This window comes from Myxine glutinosa, chromosome 3 (genome assembly GCF_964187855.1).
Source record: "Myxine glutinosa chromosome 3, kmMyxGlut1.1, whole genome shotgun sequence".
Lineage (NCBI taxonomy): Eukaryota > Metazoa > Chordata > Myxini > Myxiniformes > Myxinidae > Myxine > Myxine glutinosa.
Window position 1 is genome coordinate 142,554,697 of NC_136263.1, and position 6,641 is coordinate 142,561,337.

Below are 6,641 nucleotides of genomic sequence, written 5' to 3' on the forward strand. Positions count from 1 at the left end.
TGGATCCGGACATGAACCAAAATCGAATCGCTTGTTCTTGTCACTTACCCAACTCATCCACCAAGGTTTGTCATAACCAGTCCACAACCTTTTGAAATATCACGCTATATATCGTTTTTGTCCCAATCACTCAATGGTGAAGAATCGCAAGAATAATTTAAAAAATCTCGTATCCAGATCCGGATTCAGATCTTCGCCAAAATTGAATCGATTAGTCCTTGTTATGCTCCCAACCTGTCCGCCACGTTTAGTCCGAATCCGTCTGTAACCTTTGGAGATATCTTGCTATGTATCGGTGTTATCCCGATCACTCAATGGTGAAGAATTATTGAAAAATTATTTGATCCAGATCCGGATTTGAATCTTCATGAAAATTGCAACAGTTCTTGTTTGACACACATCTAACCTGTAGACCAAGTTTCGTGTGAATCCATCCACAACCTTTTCAAATGTCATGCGACATACCGTTTTTTGCCCTACATCTCAATGGTGAAGAATCACTTTTAAATTTCTGGTATCTTGATCGAGATTTTCACCAAAATCTAATAATTTAGTCCTTGTTGTACCCAACTTCTCCAAATTTCGTCCGAATTCATCCACAACCTTTTGAGATATCCTGGTCATAGACAGACAGACAGACTAGAAATCACTCAGAGCGATACTTGGCAAAACAGAATGAATCAAACACTGTTGCAGCGAATCATCCACTGTCAGACTTGGAAAAGAGGCAAAGAGGGACTCAGGTTACCTGTGAATTGCATGTTGAACAAAATCAGATGAAAACTGGGTTCCCATTCCCCAGGCTACGGTTTAAACGAGTACAAAAAGTTTTAATTAAAACAAAAGCCGCGTCGATGTTACACAATGCCTAGATGCAGCTGTGCCTATAACGTCGATGTTATAGGCACAGGACATTCCTATTGATTCGATTACTTGATGTTATTTTTGTGCAAAGTGAAAATATATCTCGGCAATTTACCGTGTGTGGCGACGAATTTTTAATATATCTCGGCATTTCCCCGTCTGTTATTTCAGGCGGTGTATGACTGACCATGCCGCGATTTAAAAACAAGTACAAAAAGTTTTAATTAAAACAAAAGCGGCGTCGATGTTACACAATGCCTAGATGCAGCTGTGCCTATAACGTCGATGTTATAGGCACAGGACATTCCTATTGATTCGATTACTTGATGTTATTTTTGTGCAAAGTGAAAATATATCTCGGCAATTTCCCGTGTGTGGCGACGAATTTTTAATATATCTCGGCATTTTCCCCGTCTGTTATTTCAGGCGGTGTATGACTGACCATGCCGCGATTTTAAAAAAATATATCTCGGCAATTTCCCGTGTGTGGCGACACGTGAACGAAGCTATGCTCCTCTCTCCACATTATTGTGACGACGTATAAATTAAATATATCATCGTGACGATTGTCATCAAATGGACGAATTTTTAATATATCTCGGCATTTTCCCGTCTGTTATTTCGGGCGGTGTATGACTGAGCATGCCGCGATTTAAACAAAATATATATATCTCGGCATTTTCCCGTCTGTTATTTCGGGCGGTGTATGACTGACCATGCCGCGATTAAAAAAAAAAAATCTCAATGGACTTGAAGTTACAGGCCTTTGAGAATTCATTTCGTTCTATAAAGGGCAACTTTCATCGGATTTTCTTCCCGTTTTTTTTCAACCGAGTCTAAAACTATGTTAGCGACTGTGAAAAATGAAATGATATATCGAATTTGATTTGAAATAAAACTGTGTGAGAGAGGAAGACACCACGGGCCTACAAAACAGGCCTCAAAGCTATGCGAGTTAATAAAATGGTGGATATTTGTTTATATGAAGGCTCTCCCAGAATGGGTGGAGCTATGGTTCCCAGAATGGGTGGAGCTTTGAGGTTTTGCCTTCTCAACAAGAAGAACAAGAAGAAGAAGAACAACAACAACAACAGCAGAGGGCACTCTATGAGCAGCGTCTGCGATGCGGCTAAAAATAAAATGACGACGGACTTCCGATTCCGTAGTTATCTTCCAAAACGTGTTTTACGTTTTTGCAATGTCGCGTCGTAACGCATAGACCGATTCTTACAAAACTTAATTAAGTGCCGTGGCAGGGACGGTACCTAAAATCTGTGAAAAATTCAGAACGATCGGCTGAGTGGTTTTGTCTGTAGGCAAGTGGACAGACATTTTTTTATTTCTGCAGCCACTGGGTTTGGTTGTCACGACGGGATTAGGAATGATGTGGAATGGATGTAAAGGAGAATGAGGTGATGAGAAACTGGAACAATTTTTTTTCGTGATCATGATTGTTTGCATGGTGTGAAGTGTGTGAAAGTGTGGATGAGGAAGAGGAAGGCCAACCTCCTGATCCATGCTCTGGTTAGATATATACATATATATATACACACACACACACATATACACACACATATATATATATATATATATATATATATATATATATATATATATATATATATATGTGTATATATATATATATATATATATATATATATATATATATATATATATATAAATAATCTATAAAACACAATTTGTGTGTGTGTGTGTGTGTGTGTGTGTGTGTGTGTGTAATGTTACCGATAGACTCCTAAACGGAGAGGCTCACGTACTTGATATTTGGCATAGACATAGCCATTGAGCCTGGGACGAACATGGCCGAGACCATATTTGACGAGATCCATATTTTTAATTCATATTTACCTCGGCGCATTTCAGCGAAGTACCCGCTAATCTCAGCCGGTTCCAGAGCAGCTCGCTGATTCGCTCAGAGTGATCACGTGATGTTCCATCCCATCACACGTCACACGTTTTTTCACCTTTTATGCGATCGTGTTTTGTATCGATTTTGTGCGATATGAATTAAATGTCTTTGAAACAGCCGTGAAACGTCTTTCCACAACCCTTCCGTAACCGATTGGAGCAGTTTATTGCCGCACAAAACGAGATCCGCGAGGCGAGTTGGTCAAGTCGTGCTGACCAAGATGGCGACACGGCGGCTTCACTTTTCACGGAGTATGAGCGTTCTATATATTTTCAATTCAGTGCGCCCATGATTTGTGGCAAAGACATGACCATTGGGCCTTCACGGTGTAATTTGTGCGAGGCTTTTCTCCGAGTGAGCTTGAGTCGAGAGGGCGAATGTACGGGTTGGGAATGTACAGGTCTCCCTTCCCCCGCCCGGCAACGCCGGTACTGGAGGACGTCACAGGATCGGTGAGTCTCCAAATCCGCTTCGTGCTGTTGCGAATATGCAGGACCATTGTTGTGCTGCTCTCCGACCATGAGAACTGCAACGTCATTGTTGACTGGCCCTCCCCTTCCCTCCCCCCTCCGTCCTCCCCCTCCTTCCCCCTCCCCCTCCCCTTCTCCCCTCCCCCTCCCTTTTCCCCCTCCCCCTCCCCCTCCCCCTCCCTTTTCCCCCTCCACCCTCCCCCTCCCTTTTCCCCCTCCACCCTCCCCCTCCCTTTCCCCCTCCCCCTCCCTTTCCCCCTCCCCCCTCCCCATCCCTTTCCCCCTCCCCCCTCCCCATCCCTTTCCCCCTCCCCCCTCCCCATCCCTTTCCCCCTTCGCCCTCCCCCATCCCCTTCCCCCTCCGCCCCCCATCCCCTTCCCCCATCCCCTTCTCCCCTCCCCCTCCCTTTCCCCCCTCCCCTTCCCCTCCCCCTCCCCCTCCCCTCCCCCTCCCCCTCCCCCCTGCCCCTCCCCCTCCCCCTCCCCTCCCCTCCCCTCCCCCTCCCCTCCCCCTCCCCTCCCCTCCCCCTCCCCCTCCCCTCCCCTCCCCTCCCCCTCCCCCTCCCCTCCCCCTCCCCTCCATCCTCCCCTCCCTTCCCCCTCCACCCTACCCCTCCACCCAACCCCCTCCCCTTCTCCCCTCCCCCTCCTCTCCCCCACCCTTCTCCCCTCCCCCCTCTCCCCCACCCTTCTCCCCTCCCCCCCTCCCCCGCAATGCCGGGTACTTCTGCCGGGTCCCGCCCCCTTCCCCTCCCCCTCCCCCCTTCCCTCCCCCTCCCCCCTTCCCGCTCCCCCCTCCCTCCCCCTCCCCCTCCCCCTCCCTCCCCCTCCCCCACCCCCTCTTCTCCCCTCCCCCCCCATTCCCCCTCCCCCCCATTCCCCTCCCCCCCGTTCCCCTCCCCTCCCCCCCCGTTCCTCTCCCCTCGCCCCTCCCCTCCCCCGCCCGGCAATGCCGGGTACTTCTGCGAGTGTGTATATATATATATATATATATATATATATATATATATATATATATATATATATATATATATATATATATATATATACACATATATATATATATACTGTATCTATATATATATATATTAGGGTGGTGCTCAAAATATATATTTTTTAATATTTACTGGGACATGGCTTTATGTTCCTTTTGTTCCAAAATGAAAAGATACCAAATATGAAAGCAATCTGATTTTATTTAGGGGTGCCACATCAGCCTTCAAACTAAAGGTGTCTACAAAACTTTTCTATATATGGATCGAAAGCAAAACCAGAAGTTTGTTTTATGAAAATCCACCCTCCACTCACTTTCTTTGTATTATCTCAAACACAAGTTACAATAGCTGCACAAATAGCACTATATTGCTATGAAAACTCAAATTCAATGATAACAATCCAAATGTTCAGTCATAAAATGAAGAGACACCATATCACATAATATTAAAAAACCCAAATATAATGAGAAATGTAACTCCTATTTCTGGGCCTGTTTCACCACTGTTGCCTTCTTGGCATCGGGGTACATCTTCCTGTGAGCAGCAACAACTTGGAGCAGAGCTTGCTTTTGCTCTTCATCCTTTGTAAGGAGCTTATTGTAGTCTTGTATCAATGCAACACCCCTTTCTGCCCTGTCGTTCACCACGACTAAGCCACTGGCGGCTTTCTTTGCTTCCTGAAAGCTGGTTTCTTGCTCCCATGAACCAGGATCCTTATCCATCCAATCAGTTGGGGTACCTAGGATGCTGAAGAAATGCTTGGTGTGTTTTGTTATGAGGCCAGCGATTGACAGGGCGGTTCCTCGTTTGATAGCTGGTCTCTTTGGAGAGGGGTTTTCACCGTCATTTTTCAATGCTTCAATCATATTGATCTTGCTTTCTTTGTCAATTCTGGTGTCAAAGAATGCAAATGCCACTAGTACTGGGCTCATGTACCACGTGTGGCGGCCAAGTGCCTTCAAGGCTGCCTGAGCCATCTTCTGATTGATTTGTTCAAACTTTTCCAACTTCTTGAAGAGGTTAATGTCATTCAGGGGAGCCTCAATAGCTTGTGGAGCCCGAAACCAAGCCTGTACATACAGAAGGCAGACAAAAATGTTGAAGGCTCGGAGTTCTCTCGCCTCTCGAAGTGTCAAGTGGAACTCTGACCGAAACATGAACACCTGTAGTGAATATAGTGCTTTTGCCATCCATCTGGCTCTGTGCATTGCTCCTGGAGCCATGATCCGGATTCCACGAGGTGGGATTCCTCCCATGTAGATGACAGTCAGTTCTAGGAGTTCACGATAATCATCTCGTGGCTGCTGATCTTTCAAACACACAAGAACGTTTTGCTTCCAACACAGTGTCTACAGATCCCATTGAAGCCTTCCTCTCTGAGAATTGATCGTGAAGAAACTTCCTGTCCTCGGGGTTGGTGATTATGGCCTCCGAATCTGCATGCCGAAGATCAAACGTCTTCTCCAAGGAGGCCTTGAAGGATGCTTCCTTTTTCTCTTGGGTCGCACCACCCCCGCTTTGCACCTTTTTGGAGGCTCCTCCATTCTTCATATAGCCTCTCCAAACGATGGATGCAGTGCTGCTTCGTCGTTGTAGGTAGGTGAGCTTTTTCCCAGAACTTCACAACCTCTTCAATGGTGAGGGTTGCACTCTCCCGGGCAGTGCGATTCTCCTTCTTCAGGTGATGGAAAAACAGGACAAGAGATTGATGCAACAGTCGGGAGCTTGGCACCTTTGATGGCATCTCCAGAAGTGGACCCAATGAGATACACATTATCCTGAGCCCGAGTTTTCAATGAAACACTGGTACTAGCACATGCCATATCTGCAAAATAAGCAAGAATGTGGGTAAAATCCTGTTAATTCTTACTCCACAGGGTCACTCTCTACAAAAGAGCCACAGTCAATAAGTTAGGCCTACATATTACACACTAAAAAAGCGTACCCCTGACCCCGGGAACCTGTACAAAACATGCATGAAAATTGCCCAGATAGTGATCATAGGAAGTCTCAAAACTGTATGTATAATATATTGTATATAACTATATATATAATGTATAATGTGTATTTATGTATATTTATTATTTAATGTATATTTACTATATATTTATTTTTAATATTATATTTAGTGTATATATATAATTATGTATTTATTTTGTGTATATACAGCCCAAAAAATGGGAATTCCTATTTTTGCATGGGGGAAAATTCATCACTGATGTGGCACCCCTACATATTATTGGATTCCATTCAAATTTGGTGAGGTTTCCTATGACACCAAAAGGAACAAAAATAGACCATGTCCCGGAGATCATCTGCATTTTGATTTTTTGAAGCCCACCCTAATATATATATATATATATATATATATATATATATATA